A 26,117-nucleotide genomic window follows, 5' to 3' on the forward strand; every position below is an offset into this window, starting at 1 on the left:
CAAACACAGCAGTCAATTCCAGCGTCGGACAAGACACAAGCTTCTGCTACACCGGAATTTCTTGCAACAGACTAGACGGACATAAGGAAATATGCATTGAAAGGGGAGACACTTCCGATAGGTTCAAAAGGCATGGCTATGCCAGTGACTTATGATGCACAGGATGCAAACCCAAGATGAGAGCGATTGGATCGTGAAGTCGTCAGGGATTTGATGAAAGCCGTTCGTGATAATGGATTGGAGTCTCCATACTTCAAACAACTTTTAAAAGAGACATTTAATATATATGATTTAACACCATATGACCTCAAATCCCTTGCTTCATTGATCCTGACTGACTCACAATTTATCATCTGAGAAGCAAAATGGAGAAAAGCTCTTAATGAGCTCAGAGTCAAATACCAGAGGGGAGTGAATGCAGGCTTCACTGCGGCACAATTGGCCGGCGATCCATCACTTGACAATCCAGCACGTCAGGCCAGACTTTTTCCTCAAGACATGTTGGCAGACATCAAGAATACAGCCAAAAAAGCAATAGTGCAAATTCCACCAGCAGGAGTTACAGAAAGTAGTTTCACAGATATAAAGCAAAGTCCTTCAGAATCCTTCACCTCATTCGTCGATCGTCTCACACAAGCAGTGGACAGGCAAGTCACTGATGAAGGGGTGAAGTCACATTTGATTCGGTGTCTTGCATTTGCAGATGCCAATCCAGAATGCAAACGTGTCATCAGTGCAATGCCAAGTCAACCCTCTATGGCAGAAATTCTAGAAGCATGCAGCAAGGTGGGGACACCACAGCACATTGCCACGATTTTGGGGGATCAGGTGGAAAAGGCTGTCAAAGAAGCATTCGTGAATTTTCAGCAAAGGCAATGCTACAATTGTGGCAAACAAGGGCACTTCAAGAAGGACTGTCCAGAACTTGCAGAGATCGCAAGCTCACTGGATGTTTGTCCAAGGTGCGGTATTCATGTTTGCAGTGCATGAGAACATTGTTGTAACACAGAAAATGTAAGTACGCTGTTTCTCACATCAAGGCACATTTATCTCATTTAGGATTTTAGGATTTTTAGTAGAAGGTAATGCACATGCAGACAAATTGACCATGCCAATTTCAAAGACTTTACCGAACATTTTTGAACAAGCAAAATTGAGTCATGCATTCTTCTATCAGAATGCTCAAGCACTAATGGAAACTTTTCACATTTCCAAAAGCCAAGCAAAGGAAATCATTAGTGCTTGCCCAGATTGTCAGCTTGTACAGCCTCCTACTTCCATGGGAACAGTCAATCCAAGAGGATTGCACAGTTTGCAGTTATGGCAAACCGATGTCACAAAATATCCATCCTTTGGGAAACTCAAAAATCTTCATGTTTCAGTTGACACATTTTCAGGTGCAGTCTTTGCATCATTGCACACAGGTGAGACAGCACAACATGCTTGTCAACATTTCTTGCAGGCATTTGCATCATTGGGTGTGCCGCAAGAAATCAAAACAGATAATGGACCAACATATATAGGGAAAGTGCTTGACAAATTCCTGAAGAGGTGGGGTGTCCATCATACCTTTGGTATCCCACACTCTCCAACAGGTCAAGCAATCATTGAAAGGACACATCACACATTGAAATCCATTTTGGACAGACAAAAACGAGGAGAAGCAGACGCAACACCATACATGCACTTAAATAAAGCCTTGTATGTGTTGAATTTTCTAAATGGCTCTTTTGCAGAGCCAACTCCACCAATTATCAGGCATTTTTCAAACAGCACAAGAGCGAAACTGAAAGAAAATCCTTTGGTTTTGGTCAGAAACCCAGAAACAGGGCAGATTGAAGGGCCATTCAAATTAATAACTTGGGGCAAGGGATATGCTTGTGTCTCCACAGTGGTCAGACCGAAGTGGCTGGCGGCGAGGCACGTGAAACCGTACCGAGTCCAGACGCAAGCAGAGACGGACCCCAAGACCGGAAGAAGAGAAGTGGGCACGCAGACGTGAGCTGGTGTCAAGACAGCAGACATCCCTTCATTCTACATGCAAAAGAGACTCTGGGACTTGAGTTTTCTTTGAGGCTTGGGTGGTGTTGCATTTTTAAGGATTCCCATAGAAAAAAAGCCATTGAAAATGAAAGAACTATCCTTGCGCCTCATTCTCTCCTTGGTTGCCTTGAGCAATGCGGCAGTTTTGCCCATGGCTCAACCAAAAGAGAATGTTTGAGAAACTCTAGCCAATGCATCAGGTTTGGACACCATCTGCCTGACTCACTCAAGACCAGGGAAACCCTTCTCAACATGTTTAGTGAGGTTGCCAGTGAGCAAATGGCCGATTCCAGAAAACATCCCTCCAGCAATTTTAAAGTCCATTGTGAATCCAGCAGACCAATAGGATGTTTGGACGAAGTTCCTTCCTGTGGCTTCTTTTGAACCTCAGGAACTGGAAATTCTTGGATCAGTCCAAATGCAATTTTGTGTGAAATTCGGCCTTTCTGGAGTGGCACAAAATAAAACTATAGATGTCACTCCAAACCTCAATTTTTACAGAAATTCATCATCTTGGTGTAATCACACTAAGATGTTTGACAAGCCATCCAACCATGTTCCAGCTCGATTGCCGAGAGGAAACTTTTTCATTTGTGGGGACAAAATCTGGCCCGCAATCCCCGCAAATGCCACAGGTGGTCCATGCAGCATTGGAATGCTTTCATTGCTAACACCCAACATGACATTGATGAGAGAACAAAAATATAGAGGGAAAAGATCTGTCAAAATGTATGATCCAAATTGTGATAATGATGTTCACACATGGAGCAAGGCTCAGAGAATTGCGGTTGCAATTTTTTCACCACAGGCAGCATCAGGAGTAGCCTTGACACAATTGGATCGGGTGGATTGTTGGCTGAGCAAACATGCCCGAGCCACCTCTCTTGCACTGAGTGACATGTTGTTAGATGTTAACAGTGTAAGACGAGCAAGTCTCCAAAACAGAGCAGTGATAGACAATCTATTGCTGACCCATGGGCATGGATGTGAAGAATTTAAAAGAATGTGCTGCATAAATTTGTCAGATCATTCCAAATCCATTCATGAGAACATCAAGCAATTGCAGGAGAGTGTGAACAAACTTAGAGAGGTAACTAGGTCATGGATAGATGGTGTTTTCAATTTGTTTGACTTTTCACCATTGTAGATGGAAATTTTAAAAATAGTTATATATATTTTAGTAGGGCTTGTAATCCTCATGATCTTGCCGTGTTTGCTTCGATGCATACGGCAGGCCATGGACAGGGTTGCCAAAGAGTTGTTTTTGGTTCAAACAGGAGGGGGAGATGTTGGAGTCCAGGGCATTCCTTTGGTTGCCCTGGAGGGTCAGAGACCTGGATAGGGGCGTCTGGGACCCTGGCCCAGAGCTCAGAGGGACACTGGCTTTGATCTCAGTCCATGGGAAAGGCTTCCTGCACTGCGGGAGGGATTGCAGGCCACAAAAGTGTGAAAGATAGTAGTTTAGCTCATCACAGGGTGAGAAAACAGTAGATTTCGGTTTTTAGCATTGAAGTGAATGGGGGCAAGATGGAGGATTTGGGGCGTTGTCTCCTGCTTCTTCTTTCTTCTTCCCTCACTCCATTTTCAGCAGTGATGGTGGCACCAAGTAGTTTAAAGGGATTGGGTCAAAGTAGAAATGACCTGTTTAGTATAAGTGATAGGTATTGGCAAGTAATGATAAATAAAAAATACATAGCAATTAGTATAAAAGATAACGACAGCCCCGTTTGGGAGGAGTCGAGGAGTCACCAGATGCCCGAGCAGCTGCACAGACCTTTGTGGGGCACTGAGAAAATTGTAAGATAAGAAATAATAAACGAAGTGCGCAACCTTGAAAAATCAGAACCTGAAGATTCCGTTTCTTTCTTGCGTTTGGCTCAGAGCTTTTCAGAGGGCAGACTCTAAAACCACCTGAATCTCGGGGAAAAAACCTGACACCTCTTGGCACCGCAATTGCCTGTCCTACACTGAATGTTTAAAGGAAACATTCCCTCAACGCATCATGCAACCAGCCCTACATGGAGTAAGTGGGTAGCATTAATCACACAATGAGCCTGAATGGGAAAACCCCATTTCCCAGGAACCCTAGGAGAGATTTTGGATTGGCCAAAAGCCAGAGATTTTGGAGCATTGCCTGAGAAGCTGACTCGTGCCCAAGAAGCACCACCTTATAATGAGTTACCAGAAAATGAGAAGCTATGCTCTATTTACTGATGAATCCTGCTGTGTTATAGGAAACCATCAGAGGTGGAAAGCTGCTGAGTCCCACCCAATGAGTCATTGAGGCTGCTGAAGGTGAAGGTCAGTCAAGCCAATTTGCACAAGTGAAAGCCATCCAACTAGCCCTAGAGATTGCTGAATGAGAAAAGTGGCCTGTATTCTACTGACTCCTGGATGGTGGCTAACGCCCTATGGGGGTGTCTGCAGAAGAATGCCTTAGAGTGGCTACCTAGAACAGAGGCTAGACAAGATTAGGAGAATAAAAGCAGGTATTTATTAAAGGCCTTCAGTAGGTACACCTTGGGCAGTCAAAAGCCTCCGAGAGGCTACACCCAAGATGGACGATGGTCACGAGTTTTTCATACAGTTATAAGCTTGGTCTATTTACATATCAGGGGTTAATTCTCCAATTACTGTTTTAGGTAATGAAGTCATATACTCCAAGTTTGCCCCCCCAATTCACTGTTGTTTACATCTCTTGGGGCCTGAGACAGTAGGGTGTCCTTGAGTTCCAGGCCTAGAGAGGAATTGTTTTGTCTGAATAAAATGGGAGAAAAGTAGCTGACAGGCTATGGAGTTTTAGAACTATACACTAAAGTAGTACAGGAATTGAAAAATATAAAAGCTAAATTCTGAGGCATCGTTCCCCCTCTTTACAGGCTTGAAAAAGCCTCTACCTTGTCAAGTGTCTATTCTAAATATCTACTAAAAGTATGTATCTAACAGCAGTATATATCTAACAACAGTAAATACCTAACATCAGTGATGTTTACGCAGTTGGCTATCATGCTGTCTTGGTTTGAAAGACAAGTATCTGCTAGGGAGGGGCAGGACCTCTCTAGGAATGGTGAATTCCAATTCCCTCCCTCCAAGTTATTATAATTTAGAATATTAAAGAGGCTTTTCAGGCAGAGCTATGGGGAAAGGAATGACAGTTCTTTACTAGTAAGTATAACAAGGCAAACAAACAACAACAACTACAGCATTAATAATAAACAGAACCAGGAACCTCGAGGGGCTTTGTTTCACAAAGCCTGAGGGAGTCTGTTCCCTTGGGACTCTGGGAGCACCAAGCTGGAACAGTGGAAACTCCTGGGCTGGTGGCTGGAACAGCAGGATGTCCCCAAGCAGGCAGGGGGGATGTCCCGGCAAAGTGAGCAGTGCTGAAGAAGCCGCGATGGCCAGACAGGGCTGGCCCAGCTCCAGCAGGGCAGGCAAAGGGGCTCTGAATTCCTGGGCACACAAGCAGATGATGGTAGATTTCCCAGGACCAGACTTTCTGTTGACAGTGGACTCCTCCTGCAGCAAACCGCAGCCAGGCCATCCTCTCTGATGCCAAGAACAGGAAAGAACCCCCAGCTCCCCCAGCCCTGTCCTTTTCCCTCCCCCAAAACTCGTGTGATCTTCCCCCTCCCGACTTTCGGCCATGTCTTTTGTGTTGGTCAAGCACCCCCTAAGCATCAGTATTTAGTCTCTTAGCAACTTATGGGGAAAAATTCTATAGGAAAAAAAAAAAAAAAGGAACAAACCTAACCCCCAACACATGCAAACAAGCATTATGATTACAACTATTATGAACAGTTCTTTAAGCACAGAACCATTTAATTCACATACCATTCAAATCGCATTGTCCTCATTTGTATCAGTCTCTTTTTTTCCAGTTGTTTCAGGAGCAGAAGCCTTCTTAACTCTGGAGTAGCGAATCCTTTGCCAGCAACTTTGACTGTGGTGAGGGTAGTCAGCAGGACTTGGAATGGTCCTCTCCGCTTGGACTGTAAAGGATCGCTGTCCCACCACTTAACATAGACCCAGTCTCCAGGTTGGAAGGGATGTGCAGGTATGTCCAGTCCTATGGGTCTGGATAGCACAATGTAAGGATGGAGCTTCTGCAAAGTGCAACCTAAAGCTGTTAAAGAAGAGCAATGCAGAGTCCCCAGGCAGGTGCAAAAGAGAGACGCATTATTGCAAAAAAAACAGGTATTTTGAAGCAGTTAGGCCGTTATCAGCTACATTCCATTTTAGCATAAGAAATGTATTTCAACCAACCACCATAAACCACAATGTGAACATGTAACGGTTATAGAACTTGTATTTCTACCTCTAATTTAGCTGAGTCACTTTCCCATAGTCCTCTTCAACTTAGCTGAAGTAGCAAGCCTGAGCCATAATTTTGCAAGGGTAACAAGGCCCTGATTTTATAAGGCTTTACCTATATGCAACACCTCCCCCTTTCTTTGTTTTTTGTGCAAAGGGTTCATGTACCCTAATTCCAAAATAGTCTGCACCTGTAAGGCCATTATCTTATTAAGATTATTACTGGTCATCTGCTGGACACAGGATAAGATACATGGAATACATATCAAAATCAAAAAACAAATCCCATCAAAACCAATGATGCCACAGACAAAGAGACCCCCAGCATACAAAAATGAAAAGATGATGTCCAGTGTCCCAAGGAAGTGGAAGTAAATGACTACTGTTCAGAAATTCATATGGCTGGAGCTCAGGGGTCGTGCTGTTTAGGTAGGAGGGAGTCCATTAGCTAGACATGCTGTCTTTGACATTACTGAGTGTCTTTCTGGAAGCATGAAACGGAATAACTGAAGAAGGTAAGCAGGAACACAATAACATGGTGGTGAGGGCAGTGGGACACAAGGCCTCTGTTAGGAGGGTGCCTCTGTAAGCCTCCAGACACAGCCATGTTCATGGCAGTCCTACTCCTTCTCCTGCCTTGGCCACAAGGGCTGGATGGTGATCAGGTCATTTCTCCTCTCACTGGGTCTCATCTCCTTGGTGGCGATCAATGTTTGTCCAGATGAGCAGGTAACCACTTTAGACCTGTTGGCAATAAAATACATCCATACCTTTTCTCCTATGTTAGTAAATCAGCTAGGCCTTGCCATTGCACACCCAATTGGGGATCCTTAGGTTAAACTTTTAGAAATTGGTTGTGCACACACAGATTTTCAGAGCAGTATTGCTGTGACAGGGATCAAAATGCAATGATCTGCTTTCAAAATTTCTGGTGTAAATATTGCATTATCTAAATGTTCTTGAGGAGCCGTATTTCCCCTTTTTGGTTTTTTCTTTTGACAACAGGTGCCGTCTCTCACTATGGGCATGAAGGCAACATAAAAGTGAAACAATACATGTGGTAAAGCAATAAACTCACAGTGATCAGAAATAAGCAAGGTAATACACATAATCAGTAGCACATAAGAGACAGGATGGTGATCTAGAATGATACATCATCAATTGCCTAAATACTGTACCATCACCCAGAGTCCACAACAGCTGGCAAGCCCTGTTTCACAATGAGGATCTGGAGAACCATTCCTGGGACAAGGTTTCCAAGTTTACCTCAAAAGGGGGTCCAGGTGTTATAAGCCCAAATCAGCAAGTCAAAGTGACCTGAGTACAGTTTTGGTGCAGAAACACCTGGGTCTGTTGGCATATGTCAAACCAGCTAGAGCCAGGGCTTGGCCAGAGCCAAGACCTTAACTGGAAGGATCACCCTACTGTATCCTACAAGCAATCCTGAATAAATATCAGCTGGGAAAGTCTCTTATAATTATACATGTCCAGTAGATAGCTACACAGTGGTATGTGGAAGTTTGTAAAGCAGCTGGCTTTATCATTTATCCTTAGCTAAGTAGTCAATGGTACCATGAACAAACTGCAAACAACCGAAGGAATGCATATGTGTAACCTCAAATAATATTTTATGGATAATGCCCATTATGAAACGTCAGTGAATTCACACTATGACATTAACAACATATTCAGAATCATTAGGACATCAGCAGTAACTGTCCTAAGAAGTCAAGATATTTTCCACACATCAATGCATATATGACATTAAAGCATAGTAAAAGCAAGAAAGAAAGCACTAAACAGCTTACAATTAATAACAGCCATAATTTGGAATTGTGACTCATTTTTCTGTGCTACCTATGGAAGATAAAACAGCAAAGATTGCTATGAATAGTTATCCTGATTGACCAATGCAGAACATCTATACTCATAGAATCTTCGATGAAATTAGGAATCTAATAAACCGCATCTTCACATATTTTTATACAATATATACTTTTATATTCTTAAACAGTTGCTTACCGATTCTTCACCATAATTATTTTAGTTGGTTCCATCTTATCTCTATAACAAGGGAACTGTATCTTGTAATTTAAATGAGCAGATTTCAACAGAACTTAAACCTAAATTCACTGAAACTTAACATTACTTAAATGTAACAGAAAGTACACTGAAAAGAACTTAGCATTGCTGAAACTGAACAGAAATTGATCTTAATAGAACTTAACAGAACTTAAAAAAACAGAACTTAGACTGAGCAACACTTAAATTTAACCTCTCTTAAACTTAACAACACTTAAACTTGACAGAAATTAATCTTAACAGAACTTAAATTTAACAGAATCTGAACGTAGCAGAAATTAAATGCAACAGAATTTCAAATTAACAGAACGTAAACCTAACATCACTAAAATTTAACAACACTTAAACTTAACAGAACTGAAAATCAACATCACTTAAATGCAACAATACTAAAGTCAGAGTTGAGAGTGTTCCTTTAAAAGTTTCAGATACGACAGAATTTACCTCATTTTGACTCCATCGTTACAAGAAAGCTACTGGAAATTTGTTATATGACAGTTAAACATCAATGAACAATATGCAAGCAAACAACTGATTTGTAACTGAAATAGCAGCAACATGGATTTACTGGAGAGATTATAAAGGCGTGGCAAATATGTTGTGATTTTGCTTAATATAATTTTGAGAATAGCTCATGGGAAGTGAAAATGTTATTGGAAATATTCATTCATAGTCAGGACTTTTCTGGTGTAAGCATAACTTTGCCAGGGTATTTTAAAGTGCAGCTTTATTCAGAAAAATAACAAGTGTATATCTTGGCAAATTGCCTTTCAAACTTGCTCAGTTTGCAGATGCTAAGATAGCTTTTTGAGATTACCTGTACAATACATTTGAGCTTGGACTATTAAAGGTAATGGGATATAAACATTTAAAGTTAAAACAACAAGGTCCTAGTTATATAATACTGCCATGAGTTTTGCATAAGTAACTTGGTTAGGTCAATGGGTGTGTAAGACTGACACTTGTATATAAACAGCTACAAAGTCATGGTTTCAGATGATTCTAAAGGGCTGAACTACTGTTTACTGCACCTGTGGTCCATCAATGTATTCACACTGTTTTGATATCAAGTCAAATTTATACGTAGCAAGGAAGAATAACTATGCTTGAGTCACTAAATAGCTTTACCTATCCGAAAAGCTGTCACGTGTCTTCATGGTGAAAGATTCACAATAAAATTACCTTATCAGAGCTGTGGGGTAAAAAGGCAAGCAAGCAGGCAAAGCTAGCACAATATGCTAATTACATCTAATTCTCAAATAGTTGCTGCAGATAAAGCTCAAGGTTTTTCATCAAGTGAGCAAAGGAATGCCTGATTTATGACCCAGCTAATTGCTCCCAGTAAGTGTCATAAATCATGCAATGTGCTGACACCGGGCTTGAAAGTTAATTGCTGTTCCATTAATATCCACCAAAAAGATTTCCAAGGAGGGATCTCCAAAATTTTCTAAGGGGGCACCGTATCTTACAAATGTGAGCCTTCCTGTCCACAAACTAAAACATTAGCCACATAGTGATAAATGGTACTCTCAGGGTACCGACTTGCAAATATTCTACCAAGTATACAAGTTTCTAATTTTCATAGTAACAACTAACATAATTATAACTTAGTAAAGGATCAGTATTCAGTCTAATCAGACTTTTAAATCAAAATTCTTGAAAAGGCAGTATACATCCCACATGGCAAGTTTTACCAATCATGCAATATATCAGCATTTCTGTTAAAGAATTTAGACCTTGCTATGCTACCGATATGCAGGAAGACATCACATTCACGCAGACAGCCTTGAATAAAACAGTCCTGTCACAACCCACAGCTCACTGAAAATACAAGCTTAGTTTCAACAGAGTTCTGGTAATGATGTCACAAATATCAAGAGGATAGCCCATCTGCATTCTGGGGACTGAGTAGGCAGAGTCACCTGTTAACTGAGTGACAAGTTCTCCCATACCAATTTCCACAATTTTCTGATAGTAGAGTAGCCTAAGATCTCAGTGTTTCAATGTCTTCTGGGCATTCTGACAGTGATGTGCTGTAGCATCAGCACTCTGTGTAGGCCGTAAATCCACTGTGATTTATGGTTCTGGGGTCAGACGGGTAGGCTGAGCTAGGATAGTTAGCAAAGGCCAACATCTCTCAGTCAGCCAGTATGCCGTGTGCCATGATTTATGATTCCGAGCTATCAAGGGACAACTGCCTCTGAGTGAACAGGGGCTGTGGAGGTCAGAGCAACTGTGGGAGGAGAGGGCAGAGAAGAAGCCATGGTTGGAGAGGCAGACACTGGAGGTACCGCAGCAGGAGAGCAGCTGCTGAAGGGGAGGCAGTATAGTGAAGAGGCCTCACCATGGGAGGCTGGCACTGGTGGGGCCAGGGGAGGCCAAGGGGGCCGACAAGGGCTGAGCAAATGTCGAGGGGGCCCTACAAGGGCTGGGGCCGCAGCCACGGGGAAGCTGGTGTTGAGGGGGGCAGCCAGCAAAGGACCCACTGTGGGGGGAGGTGGTAGCCCAGAAGCCGCTTGCGTGGGAGGTACTGTCCACAGCAGCCTGTAGAGTAGCCGTGGCGGAGGTTCGGCCTGCTACAGGGGGAGCCTCCTGCTCCGGGGGGAGCTCCAGGGGAACTTTGTTAGTGCCTGTAACATCGTGCACTAAATTGAGGATCGAGCCGTTCCCTGTATCCATGCCCAAGTTCGTTATCAGTATCTTTTCTAGCACTCCCTGCTGCAGCTGCACACAGGAGTTTTTAACATCAAGACCTCTCTCATTTAGGAAAGAGTTACAAGGTTCTTTAACCTGTAATAAGAGTTGCTCCAATGCAGAGAAAGTGCTGCAATATCTTTAAGCTGCACCGATGCTATCAGGACACCTCCCAAGTCCCAGGATACTCACAGTCCCGTGGTTCTTTGTCCAGCAAACACCACTGACCTAACCTTAAAGGCATTTTGCTCTCCATCACATTGTAGTTTGCAAAGAAATTCCCCTGTTGTTGCATCAGGGTCTGAGCTCTGTCTGCTTGCAGTCAGATGGTTCCAGGCTTGTAAGGGCTGCCTGGTCGACTTGCAGTCCATAACCTCATTGCAATCTGGAATCCCGGTGTTCTGGGTCCGCGGGACTTTGTTGTCAGCTGCAGTCCACCTCCTCACCGTAACTTTATCTCCTGTCTTTAGGGCGCCAGATGTTAAAGGAGAGCAATGCAGAGGACCCAGGATGTGCAAAGGAGAGCCACATTATTGTAAAAACAAGGCCTTTTTAAGCAGTTAGCCCGTTACCAGCTACATTCCATTTTAGCATAACAAATGTATTTAAACCAACCACCATAAACCACAATGTGAATATGTAATGGTTATATAACTTGTTTTTCTACCTCTAATTCAGCTGATTCCTTTTCCTATAGTTCTTTTCTACTTAGCCGAAATAGCAAGCCTGAGCCATAATTTTACAAGGGTAACAAGGCCCTGATTTCATAAGGCTCTACCTATATGCAATATAAAGCCATCAGATATCTCTGTAAATCGTTTCCCCCTATGAATTTCACCTGGAACATGCAGAATCTGATATGGCCTGCCATACAATATTTCATAGGGACTAATGTTATCCATCCACCTTGGTTGTATGCGGATCCTCAGTAAAGCTATAGGCAAGGCCTGAACCCGTGTCATAGAGGTTTCCTGACAAATTTTGCTAATTTGTGTTTTAAGGGTTCCATTCATACATTCAACTTTACCACTCGCTTGGGGTCTGTAAGGTGTATACAGATCCCAAGTAATTCCCAAAGTCCGACTAACTTCCTTAATCACTGTTCTACCAAAATGTGGCCCCCTATTTGATGACATCCCAAAAGGAACCTCAAACCTCGGAATTATATGACTGAGCAAAACTTTCACCCGTTCCTTGGCTGTGTTAGTGTGACAGGGGTAAGCTTCTGGCCATCCGCTGAAGGTGTCAACTAACACCAGTATGTACCGGTATCCCTCTTTGCATGGTAACTCCACAAAATGTATTTGCCACTAATCTCCAGGATGATCCCCTGCCTTTGTCACTCTTAACACAACTCTTTTCCTCATATCAAGGCTGTTTTTACAGCAGATTTCACATTTGCTCACTACTGATTGCACAATATCAGTCATTCCCTTTCCTATTACGAGCTTTTTTAGATGTTTTACAAGGTTTTCAACCCCAAAATGTGTGTTTTCATGTTCTCTTCCAGCTAGTTCCCACAGGATCAGGGGTGGGACTACAACTTGATTCGCTGGTGTAACAGCCCATCCACTTTCTGTGATCTAAGTGTTATAAATAAAATCGACCAAATTTAAAGTATCAAAATTTAGAATTTTATTATGAGACAAAATATCAGTCTCGGAAAGCCACAATTTAAAAGGACAGCACCGAGCCCGGGATCGGTGCCGGGTGAACACGGATATCAAGCTCTGCCAGCCTGGTATCCCCCCCAGTTCACAATTTCTGGTCTCCAGCCACCCTTTTTTATACACAAGATCGCGGAGTGAAGTCCGAAATTCTGACGTTATCCTCTCCGAGGCGTCTTCATTAATTATTCAAGTCCTGGTATCGGGAGTCTGAATAGACCGGTAGGGTGGAACAATGCAGCTGATGGCCGAGCCCGGGTGTGTCGTGTATATGTTAATTTCGGCGGAGACGAGTAGAGATATCCATCTGAAGTGATTATCTTGGTCTCCGGACTTGTATCTTCTTCTTCCGTGGTTTTTTTTTTTTTTCTTTTCAGGGATTCCCGGCAGCAATAGTTTCAAGGCCCCCTCTCTGGTAATTCCAATCATACTTTCCTCGTGTCCCTCCTGTGCTTCCCAAGCTAGGAAATTTTCTAATTTTGGTTTCTACATTTTACCTTTACTTATGTTCATTTGAGCACATCTTTGACATTCATATTTTATACAGTTCAACATTTACCTTTTATAATTTGATAACACGAATTAACTTTAGCACATTTATTACAATCCCCCCTCTTCCAAATTCACCAATTTAATTCGTGTTCTGGTTATAGTCTTTTTTCTCTGTCAAGATAAAAAAGCCTCTTAACCATTATTCAGTTAACCTTTCCCCTGTTGTTTTGTTCCAATATGTTCTCTCTATGTTTCCCTCCTGTATCTGAGCTTCAAATTTCTCTAACACCTGGGCAGCAGTACTCTTTTCCTCAGTTAAGTTCATAATTTTTGAGGTGGCTTTGTTTTTGGCTAATCCCCCTGAAGCTAATTCAGGGTCCATAGGAAGGGCTGCTATTTGCATTCCTTGGACTACGGTGTGAATTAGTCTTATTAGGCAAGGTATTAAACAAGGTAAGAACACTAACCCAGCTACTGAGCACAGGATAAAGAACCCCACCTTTTCCCACCAATCTCCTGTTCCAAATATTTGATCCCACCATGATGCTTTTAGGATCGAATTCCATTTCTGCACTGGGACATGTGCCACTTTTTTAATTTCTGCAGCCAAATCTCTGATAGTTTCTCCATAGTCATTTATTTCGATACAGCATTCTGAGTCATTAAACTTCCCACACACGCCCCCTTCCTCTGCTAATAAATAGTCCAGAGCTATTCGATTTTGGTACACGAAAGCTCTCATCTGTGAGTGTTGTTTGGCTAACAACTCCAGGGCGTCTGAGGTGTGGTTAGACACTATTTCTACTACAGCTTGTAACCTGATTAGCCAGTTCAATAAGTATACTGGGGTTCTGTATCCCCAACTTCCATCCTGTGCCCAGGTGGCTGGACCATAGTATTCTATGATGCGTTCTGCAGGCCATTCTTCCTCTCCCCATTTCTGATTCCCTCCCACTTGTGGGAGTCCTTTCTTTACCTCTCGCTTTCTCCTGCTGAGGGTTTCATACAAAGGAGCCCCTAGTAAATTGCTACCAGTTCTGGGGAGTGTAAAGAAAGAGGGTCTAATCATACCTAGGGTACAAGACCCTTTCCACTTCCGGGGCAGTTCACTGTATGCTCTTTTCCCACAGATCCAATAAATTCTGCTGGGTGCTTTCCATTTAATATTTATATTTTCCGGTTTGTCCCAAAATTCCACCAGCTCAGTTAAGGAGTAATAAGGGTTAGCGTTAGTGAATTCATGCCAACAGAGTTCAATTTCCTCTACCCAGTTACATTTTTCTTGCTTTTCCTTTCCCCAGTACCCATTAGGGGGTTCTGGTTGCCACATTTTGGATCTATTGTTGGAATTTACAGCTAGAGTGGATAGACAAGGAGTGTATCCCACTACATCACTGTAAACATTCCCTTCTCTACTTATACGGATTGTCCCTATTACTCGTTCATCCAGTGTCCACCCTCCTGGTCGGGTTAAAGTGTTTAAGATTTTGTTATCCCATTTTAGCAACTGTTCAGGAGTTAAACTCTCACCTTTCCAGGGCCATCTTTCTGCGGATTTTAATCCTCCACAGATCCAACAATTAGTCAGCCCTAATTCGGTAGCAATCTCTTGTACCAAATCCAGGAAAAGGTTTTTGCTGGAAGTAGCCAGACTCCAATCATTAGATTGTTTTTCCAATTGTTCATATTGTTCACTTAGTGTCCTCATTCTCTCCTGCTCCATTCTCTTTTTCTTAGCTGCCAATTCTTGTCGTTTAAATTCTAGGGCTACCTTTTGTATCTTGTTCTCAGGGTCTAACCCTTCCTCATCCTTAGAAAAACAGAAAACTTTGTCCATTCTTAAACAAACCCTTTCATCGTTTTCCCCCAACATATCGAGTAATATAGGTCCATTAGCTAAAGCAGCTGTTTGTAATTTCTCATTTTGTCCCACCCAATATGTTTTCCCGTTCAAGGCACACATTTTCAGTTTCCTCTTATCATAACATAAGGGGTTAACTTGTAGATATCCCACAAAAGTACTCTCTCTTTTTCCTCCAATCCAGACAGTTTTGTTACATTCTTTGCATGTTGTGATCAAAGGAAGACTGCCTACCTCTCTTCTTTTCCTAGCCATTGCCATCGGGTGATTGGATTTGTTCAATTTAACCCCTTCATTCCATTTGCGATTCTCCCCCCTTTTTAGTGTAAGCCAGTCTACTCGTACCCTGGATTCCAAAACTCCGTTCCGGGTAAGGTTTGAAGGGATCATGGGGAGACTAGTTTCCATCCCCATCCCCTCTTGGGGTTCGTGGAGGCCATTCGTGGGGTACATGGCTCGACTCAGGATCACCAGGGTTACCCATAGACCTATCCCTCTGCTCCACCCTTCGCCCGTTGGGTTGCCACCAGCGGCAGGGTAATCCATCTTCTTGGCAGCAGGGATATTCTTCCGGGTCCCTGCCGGTGCTTCTCTGAGCGTATCGCCTTTTGTACTGCTCCCACCTAGTTCTCCTTATTTGATCTGCTCTACAGGGTACTTTCAACGTTCTCCTGCACTCAATTACGAGTGGATCCGCCCTTTTATTTAATCCTCCCCTTATCCCTTTGGTGAAATAGTGGAACCACTCAGGAGAATCCAATTCGAACAATCCCGATTCTGTGGCAACGTATAGGAATAGATTGGTAAGCCTGACTTCCTCCTCGTAACAAGGTACACACAAATTCCAAGGTCTAGCTCCCTGGACACAATGAGTTACCCAAACTTGTTCACAATACCCGCACTTAAAATGAACAAAAGGATAGCAGGGACATCCTGCCTGAGTGCAACTTATCCGATAAGTGCTGGTCATTGGGTGTCTCGGTGAATTCTTAGCTTTAAATCTCCAGGCGCTGAGGTGATTTTCCACTGCGGAGAGCTGCTGTGTTGTTCCACCTTTTTCACTCGGGAGGAATGGGTCCAGCCTTTTTCTGCTGTTCTCACGGCAGTATCTGTTGTGAGGAGGACGAGGAAAGGCCCCTCCCAATGCGATGACAGCGGTGCTTCTTTCCACGCTCTGATCAACACTCGATCACCCGGCTGGATCTTGTGGATAGCAAACCCCAGCGGGGTGCTTTGTGCTACCAGTCCACGCTTCCGGAGTTCCTGTAAATTTTTGTTAATCACAACAATATAAGACTGGATCTGACAATCCTCTACCCGGGGATGTCCAACTGGCATTCCATGCTCATAGGGCATTCCGTACAGCATCTCGAATGGAGATAATCCCGAACCTGAATGAGGTTGTGTCCTGATATTTAGGAGGGCTAGAGGGAGGCATTTGATCCATGTCATCTTAGTTTCCAGCATAAGTTTTGACAACTGTGCCTTCAGAGTTTGATTCATTCTCTCTACTTGACCTGAGCTCTGAGGATGCCAAGGTGTATGATATTCCCATCTGATTCCCAGAGCTTCTGCCAGGCTTCTTATGACCTTAGATGTAAAATGGGTTCCCTGATCTGAATCTATGGAATCAGGGATTCCATATCTGGGAATTACTTCCTCTAATAATCTTCGTGCTACTGTTTGAGCTGTAGCCCTAGGGCTAGGGAATGCCTCCACCCAATGTGTTAATTGATCTACTATCACTAGCAGATATCTATATCTACCTATTTTTGGTAACTCTGTGAAATCCCCTTGTATTCTCCCAAAGGGGCAATATGCTAAGGGGCGTCCCCCTAATGCACTGTGCTTGACCTTTGACTTATTAATTTTCTGGCATACTAAGCAACTCTGAACCTCCTGCTTTGCTAACTCAAAAATACCTTTGCATCCAAAGAACTTTAGAAATTGTTCTGCTAAAGCTTGAGTTCCCCAATGAGTTTGTGCATGTAATCTTTTTAATATGTTCCTGGCATAAGCCTTTGGAATCAATTCCCGACCGTCAGTCAATTTCCATTTCCCATTTATTAAACTTCCCCCTATTTTCTTGAAATCCTCAATCTCCTTTTCTGTGGGATGAGGAGAAACTTCTCTAAGATTTTCTGTTCTGCTTTCCGGGGTGTCCAGGGTTAGGAGAGCTGCTTTCCTGGCTTCCTGATCAGCCAGATTATTCCCACGTATTCTAAACTGCAGTCCAGCTTGGTGACTCTTCACATATACCACTGCAATAGCCTTTGGTTCCCTTACTGCCTTGAGAATTTGCCTTATTAAATCCTCATGTATTAAACCTTTTCCCCTAGTGTTCACTAGTCCTCTCTCCTCCCAGATTTTCCCAAAAGTATGCACTACCCCAAAGGCATACTTCGAGTCAGTAAAGATAGTCCCTATTTTTCCTTTAAGTCCTTTGAGAGCTTGCAATACAGCATACAATTCACATGCCTGAGCTGACCACGAAGTGCCCAAGGGGCCTGATTTTATTACTTCCCCAGTTTTTCCATCTATAATTGCATACCCTGATTTTCTTTTTCCTTCTATAACCCTGGCTGACCCATCTACGAACCATTTTTCCCCTTCTTCGAGCTCCTCGTCCTCCAGATCTTCTCTAACCTTTGTCTGTAATTCTACTAGGTCTATACAATTGTGTATAGGCTCAGATGAAGCTTCCCCAAACAGGAACCCAGCAGGATTACTTGCTTGTGTTGTTCTTAATTCTAATTCTGGAGCATGAAGGAGAATGGCCTCATACTTCAACAGTCTTGCATCCGTGAGCCATTTCTCAGCTTTTTGTTGCAAAATTGTTCTTACATTATGTGGAGTATAAACTGTGATGGGAGCCCCAAAAGTAATCTTTTTGGCTTCTTCTACCAATAAGGCAACCGCTACTATTGCCTGTAAACATGTAGGCCACCCCCTGCTTACAGGGTCCAATAGTTTGGAAAGGTAACCTACAGGCTTTCTATCTCCAGCCCATTCTTGTGTCAACACCCCATGTGCTGTGTGGTTCCCTACATTTACAAATAATTGGAATTTCTTATTTATATCAGGGAGGTTTAATACTGGGGCAGTTACTAAAGCACCCTTTAATTGCTCTAATTCCTTATCATCCTGTTCTGTCCATTTTATCTTTTCTGCAGTTAATTTTTCATACAAGAATTTAGCTTTTTCACTATATCCTTCTATCCACTGTCTACAATACCCTAACAGCCCCAATAGCTGACGTACTTGTCTTTTGGTTTTAGGAGGGGGCAGTTCTACAATCCCAGCTATCCTTGCAGGATCCAATTTCTTTTTCCCTTTTACTAACCAATGCCCTAAGTATTTCACCCCAGATTCTGTGAACTGTAACTTTTGTTTTGCCACCTTCAATCCCTTTTCCCCTAAAAAGTTTAATAAATCAATAGTGCATTCCCTTACACCTTCCTCTGTTTCACTAGCCACCAATAGATCATCTACATATTGTAAGATTTTGGTCCCTTTCCTAGGGGAGAACTGACTTAGCAACTGTTCTAACGCTTGTCCAAATAAATTTGGGGAGTCCACGAATCCTTGGGGAAGTGAGGCCCACCTTAACTGTTGTTTCCTGTTAGTATCTGGATCCTCCCATTGAAATGCAAAAAAAATCCCTGCTGCCTTCAGCTAAAGGGCAGGTCCAAAATGCATCTTTTAAGTCTATAACACTGTACCAAGTATCCTTCGGGGAGATCCTATTCAGAAGGGTGTAGGGGTTAGCCACCACAGGGAACCGAGTTCTTGTCCTTTCATTTATGGCTCTTAAATCTTGCACTAACCTATAATTCCCATCTCCCTTTTTAACAGCCAGTATTGGGGTATTGTGTCTGGACATACACGGCTCCAATATGCTCTTTTTGATCAAATCCTCTATTATAGGTTTCAGTCCCCGCCTCCCTTCTAAAGGGATTGGGTACTGCCTGATCCTTATGGGATCTCCAGGCTTCTCAATCTCAATTGATATAGGTTCCATAGCCAATTTCCCGGCTTCCTTCCCTGTATGCCATACCTTGGGGTTAATTTTGTCCTCATCTTCACAGGTTAGTTTGTATATGCTAACCATAATCTGTGAATTCCTTACGATGAGGTTAATACCCAGTGCAACAATCAAATCCCTACCCAGCAGGTTGTAATCAGCCTCTTCTACTAACAACATATCTCCCAAACAAATTTTATTCTCCGATTCTATTTCCACATTTCTAACTATGGGTACCTTAAACGGCTCCCCTTTAGCTCCTATAACCACCATAGAATCTTTGCTTATTTGGCATCCTGGGGCAACTGTTTAAATGTACTTTTCTCAGCCCCTGAATCTACTAAAAATCCATTTTTGTTCCTTGGGTCCTATCTTCAATGTTATCAAGGGCTCTCCCGATGTTATGGACCCCAAAAGATAAAGCCCCTGACGTCCCTAGTCCTCCTGAAACATCTTTTCATCCCTTATCCTCTTTGGACAATCCCGTTTCATGTGTCCTTTTTTTTTTTCTTACAGTAAAAACATTCCAACCCCTCCATTCAATTCCCTGAGGTTCCTTTCTGCGGACGTATTGGCCCCTTAAGGGTTTCTCCGAAGCTTGCGGGCGTTCCTGTTTCTGGGCTTCCCTTACAGCAGCCACTAACACCCTAGCCTGTATTTTCTGTTTTTTCTCATCCCTTCTCATATAGATTTTCTGGGCTTCCCGCAGCAATTCTTGCAGTCCCTTCTCCTGCCATCCCTCGATCTTCTCCAGCTTTTTCCTGATGTCCTCCCACGATTTTGCTACAAACTGGGTTTTCAACAGTACCTCCCCCACGGGAGAATAGGGGTCTGTCCCTGAATATATCTGGAGGCTTTTTCTCAATCTTTCTAACCATTCTGTGGGAGTCTCATCTTTCCCCTGACATTCCCTGAAAACCTTACTCAGATTTCGTCCCCGGGGCACGGCTTCTCTGATTCCCTGTATGATGATGTTCCTCATATCAATCATACTTCTCCTACCCTCCTCGGTCTGAGCATTCCATCGGGGATCTTGGCTTGGCCATTTCTGATCTCCAGGAGTGCTCTGAGGGTTCCTCCGTTCCCATTCCCTTATCCCCGCTTGTCTGATCATTTCTCTTTCCTCCGTATTGAACAAGGACCTGAGAATAGCTGTGAGATCTTCATACGAATAGATGCTAGTTCCCAAAAACTCGTCTAGCCTTTCGGAGACCCCTAAAGGGTCATCCATAAGCTTTCCCATCTCTTTTTTAAAGGCTCTTACATCACTGGTATTAATCGGGACGTTTACGTACCCGATAATTCCCGGAGCAGTGGGAATTTCCCTTAAGGGGAAAAGATTTGCTTTTTCACCCTCCCCTTCACTCTCCACCTCATTCATTCTCTTTAGCTGTCTCCTAGTCCTCCTAGCGGGAGGTGAGTGTTTTGCTTCTGCCCAACTCTGCTGTGTGTTTGCAGGAGAATTAAAGAAAGCCGCCAGATCTAAATCGGGCAGCAGGTCATCCCGTGTTGGTGCAGAGGTGTTTGTACTTTGTGTCCTCCCTCCCAGTGGCTGAGTGGCTTGTACCGGTTCTAGCGGGGGAGGGAGCCTGACCGGTGGGACCGGGGCCCCTGTCTGTGACTCCAACGGAGGGGCAGATGGAAGAGACGGGGGTATAGGGACCCTTCGTCCCAAAGGGGGTCCCAATCTCCCAGGGTTTTGTGGATTATTTTGCTCTGGGAGGGGAGGGGGTGAGGGTACAATGTAAGGTGGAGGTAAGTTGTCTAAGGGTTCCCACTTATCCCCGGAAACATCGGCAGGGTCCTTTATCCTTATGGGTAATAATTTTGCATCAATTTTACCCCAGACCCCAGCATATTCCCGTTCTTCCGTAGTTCCCTTTTCTCTGACATAATGTACCAGTGCCTTACATATCCATTCCTCAAATGTTCCAAACACGGGCCAAATTACGTGATCCCGTATTTCTACCCCACCCCATACTTCTATGCAATAATGCACCATCTGTTTCTTGGATTTTCTTTCCCTTATGGGGCATTCTTCCTAATGTTCTAACATCCATCCCAGCGGGCTCTCAACTGGGATTTCGGGGATTCCTTTACCGGTTCCCCGCTTTGTCTTCCTAAGATTCCTTTTACTAGCTTTGCTTTTTGTCTGTCCCATGGTGTGGGTTTACCAGATACTTGCCCTTTGTGGGTGATCGCTCCCCCCCCGGGTTTTCTCTGGTGTGTGCGAGCTCTCCCTTCTCCTTACTTCCTCCCCGGACCGTCCCTGGTCCAAGGCTGAAAGGTTTACCAGTCCCCGGAACTCTTGTAAGGACGTAACCTTCCCTTTCAGCCTTCCTGTGACCGACCCCCCCCTTTCCGAAAACTCCCCGAGTTTTCAGGGCTTAACGTGTGAGGTGCGTTCTACCCCCGAAACTTTTGCTTCCCCCGCAACCGACCACGTCCCTCGCGGGACAATGGAACTGCGATTTTGGGGTCCCACTCGCTTCGTGATAAAATCACGTCTCACTCACACGCTCGGTCACCCCCACTCAACCACGCAATACTTACGATCCTTTTCCTGCGTGGATTCTTCGTGCACGTAGATTTTTATGAGTAGATTTCTTCGCCGCGGCTCCAGAGGTTCTGCTTCCAAAGAAAAACCTCCCCGAGTTCCCCGAGAGCTCTGACCTCGCCTATCTCCCTTTTAAATGTGGCTTTTGCTGTTTTTGTTCGTCGTGTGGTTGATCGGTTCCACCCGGCTACCCCAGCTCCGCCAGGCTGCTGAATTCAGCAGGGCGCCTCCTGGTCAGAGACGGGGGTCCCTCGGGGGTCCCGGTATCACTCCAATCACGTCGGGGTCACCAGAATTGTTATAAATAAAATCGACCAAATTTTAAAGTATCAAAATTTAGAATTTTATTATGAGACAAAATATGAGTCTCGGAAAGCCACAATTTAAAAGGACAGCACCGAGCCCGGGATCGGTGCCGGGTGAACACGGATATCAAGCTCTGCCAGCCTGGTATCCCCCCCCAGTTCACAATTTTTGGTCTCCAGCCACCCTTTTTTATACACAAGATCGCGGAGTGAAGTCCGAAATTCTGACGTTATCCTCTCCGAGGCGTCTTCATTAATTATTCAAGTCCTGGTATCGGGGGTCTGAATAGACCGGTAGGGTGGAACAATGCAGCTGATGGCCGAGCCCGGGTGTGTCGTGGATATGTTAATTTCGACGGAGACGAGTAGAGATATCCATCTGAAGTGATTATCTTGGTCTCCGGACTTGTACCTCCGTTTTCCGTTGTCTTTCGTATCCTTTCAGGGATTCCCGGCAGCGATAGTTTCTAGGCCCCCTCTCTGGTAATTCAAACAAGCTCTTTCTGTGTCCCTCCCACACCTTTTCAGGCTAGGGATATTTTGTATTTTGTTGAATCCCCCGTCTTCCCAAGTTAACCCACAAAATGCTAAAACAAAACCTAACTTCTAACATGCTACTTTATACAGGACTTATAATCATACATTCAGTATTACAATTTATATTCTATTAACATGAAGTAACTTCAGAGCAGATGTTACATTCCTTTTTGACGACCTGTAGCCAAAGCATGTTTGTGTCTCTCTCCTGGTAGTTAATGCATGTTTGTGTCTCCCTCCTGGTAATTCTTAATCATGTTATGTCTCGTGCTTCCCCCTCCCTTGTCCTTTCAAGCGAGAGGAATTCCTGCACTCTCTTCTGAGTTGCTTAACTCTGAGTTAACTCAGAGTTTGTTGGATTAAAATAAAACCTTACATTTATTTAGATGATATTAAATTTTATCTATCAACACGAATTAACTTTAGGACATATATCACAATTATATTTTGATATTATTTCTTTTAGATTTTCTAGTATTATAACTCTTTCTTGCGAACTAGTTCCCCCCATCGCGCGGTGTGTTCTAAATCTCACTGGTCTTACCAAAGTGAAAACTTTCTCCAGCTGTGGTCCGATTCGTCTCAGAGGTGTCCCGATCTCTGTCCAGCAGATCTCGGTGATGGGTTCCAGGGCCCTTTGGAAAACCATCGTCTGGGACGAATTGGAATGAGCTGGTCTTCTGGCCAGATAGGTGTTTCTTCTCTGGAGTTGTTGGCTTGGCAGCTTGATCTTCTGGGAGCTTTTGATGTTTCTGCAGAGGTTGCTGTGACCCTTTTCGGTGCTCCTTTTCAGGAGTGCCAGTCAGGGATGCCAGATGTCGGGGGCTTTCCCCGTTTTTCAGGTGGTTTCAGGGTCCTTTGCCCCCCTGCACACCTCTGAGCCAAACCGAAGGAAGAGACGGAGTCTTCAGGTTTAGATTTTTCAAGGTTGCATACTTTGTTTATTGTTTCTTATCTTACAATTCTTTCAGAGTCCGACAAGATGTTCGCAGCTGCATGGACTTCTCACGTCTCCCCCCGAGATGGGTTGTCCTTATCTTTTATACTAATTGCTACGTATTTCTTATTTACTATTTCTTACCAATGTCTATCACTATTACTAAAAAGGTCATCTTTACTTTGACCCAATCCTCACTAACTACTTTGTGCCACGTCACTGCAGAAATGAAGTGAGGGAAGGAGAAGGAAGAAGAAGGAGACAACGCCCCAGAATCTCCATCTTGTCCCCATTCACTTCAATGCTAGGAATCTAAAATTACTATTTTTTCCACCCTGTGATAAGCTAAACTACTATTTTTCACACTCTCGTGGCCTGTAAACCTTCTCTCATTGTAGGAAGTTTTTCCCATGGACTGAGATTAAAGCCAGTGTCTCTCTGAGCTCTGGGCTGGGGTCCCAGACCCCCCTGCCCAAGTCCCTGTCCCTCCAGGGCAACCAGAGGAATGCCCTGGACTCCAACAGGGGTACACAAAAATAAAAATGTCAAATGTTCAACTAACAAAGTATGGCAGCCACGAGGCCGATATAGGCTTGTGACTACCAAAGGTTTTCATTTCAGATCTACTGATTGGACAGTAATTACAGTGGACCTGCAAAACATTTCACAGGACATGAAGGTTAACCACATGGAACCGAACAGTGAGTATTTTGTTATTGGGGACACAGCACACATACCCTTGGAGGTTGAGGTAGCTCCCATGACCATTAAGGGAAAGATAACAGGCCTCATGCTGTTGGCACGCTGCATGCACCCACCATTCTACCTGGTGGAGGGGCAAGTTCTTGCCTAGGCCATTCCTGTTCCGGCAGAGATCCTAGCGGATGGAAAATCACCGGAAGTCTACTGGGCGGAGGTGGTGGGGGAGAACAAACCTTCTCTGGCATGTAACTTAACCCGTGGGTCAGACCGCCTCATTGTGGAGGGGGTGCTCAACTCCGGCGCAGACGTTACCGTTATACCTGAGAGCATGTAGCCATCACATTGGGAGTTGCAACCTGTGGCAGGCAAACTTCAGGGCATAGGAGGAATCACAATGGCAAAAATCTCAAAAAACATAGTGCAAATTGAGGGACCTGACGGGAAATTGGCAAATGTCCGTCCATTCGTTGCTGATTATAAGGCTCCCTTATGGGGGAGAGACACCATGTCACAGTGGGGAGTCCAATTGGTCATTCCTAAGACACCCCAGGATTTTTGGAAATAGCCACTGTGGAGCACCCTACCCACAAACTAAAGTGGTTGGACAATACCCCAAGATGGGTAGCACAGTGGCCATTGAGTAAAGAGAAGCTCAAGGCGCTTGAGGAGCTTGTGGAGGAGCAGGTGGCTCAAGGTCACCTAGAAGAGACAACAAGCCCTTGGAATTTCCCAGTCTTTGTAATAAACCAGGAAAGGACAAGTGGAGGTTGCTCCATGACCTCTGAGAAATAAACAAAATTATAGAGGACATGGAACCACTCCAACCAGGGATGCCTTCTCCAACAATGCTCCCTCGAGACTGGCAATTGGCTGTTTTAGATATCAAAGATTGTTTCTTCCAAATTCCTCTGCACCCAGAAGATGCCCCACGGTTTGCATTCTCGGTTCCTACCATTAATCGAGAAGCCCCAATGAAGAGATATCACTGGAAAGTACTTCCACAAGGTCTGAAATCTAGTCCTTTCATATGCCAACAGTACGTAGCCTCATTACTGTCATCGGTACGTGCCAAGAGAAAGGATGCCATCATCCTTCACTACATGGATGATCTACTTGTGTGTGCCGCCAATGACTCTATACTCCAACACACGCTTGACCTAGTGGTTAAGGTTTTAACCTCTGCTGGATTTCAATTGCAGGAAGATAAGGTTCAAAGGATGCCACCTTGGAAGTACCTAGGTCTACAAATAGCTGCAAGGACCATTGTTCTGCAGAAATTGGAAATTGAGTGTAATCCCAAAACCTTAGCAGATCTCCACTCTTTGTGTGGGTCTTTGAATTGGGTAAGACCTTGGCTAGGCCTCACAAATGAAGATTTAGACCCTCTCTTCAATCTATTGAAGGGGGAGAGGGAGCTGGCTTCTCCCAGGGAACTGACCCCAGAGGCAAAGACAGCAATCGAAAAAGTACAGAAGGCCTTATCAGAGAGGCAGGCTCATCGATGTGAGCCAAACATACCTTTCCAATTCATTGTTCTAGGAAAACTGCCACATTTGCATGGTTTGATTTTTCAATGGATCGAAGGGCAGAGAGATTCACTCTTGATCATAGAGCGGGTCTTCCTCTCTCACCAAAGATCCAAGACCATCACTGAGCCACAAGAGTTGATAGCTCAACTGATTCAGAAGGCAAGGGTGAGATTGTGTGAACTGGCTGGTTGTGACTTTACATGTATTCACCTTCCGGTCAAACTTTCTAAGGAGGGAAGGAACCCTCCCAAGAGATTGACCAAAGAGATGTTTGAGCATTTGCTCCAGAGCAATGCCAGTCTCCAATTGTCTCTGGACAGCTACAGGGGACAAATATCAGTCCATGCCCTTTCTCACAAGTTGCTCAATGAGG

At 44.0% G+C, this 26,117-nt stretch overlaps 1 protein-coding gene across 1 annotated transcript in view; it reads right to left on the minus strand.

Annotated features, from left to right (window-relative positions):
* The window catches only part of LOC131378756 (uncharacterized), a 100,710-nt gene that overhangs the window by 57,506 nt on the left and 17,087 nt on the right, over positions 1-26,117 (minus strand). The window lies entirely within an intron of this gene.

This window comes from Hirundo rustica, chromosome W (genome assembly GCF_015227805.2).
Source record: "Hirundo rustica isolate bHirRus1 chromosome W, bHirRus1.pri.v3, whole genome shotgun sequence".
In the NCBI taxonomy this organism is placed as follows: domain Eukaryota; kingdom Metazoa; phylum Chordata; class Aves; order Passeriformes; family Hirundinidae; genus Hirundo; species Hirundo rustica.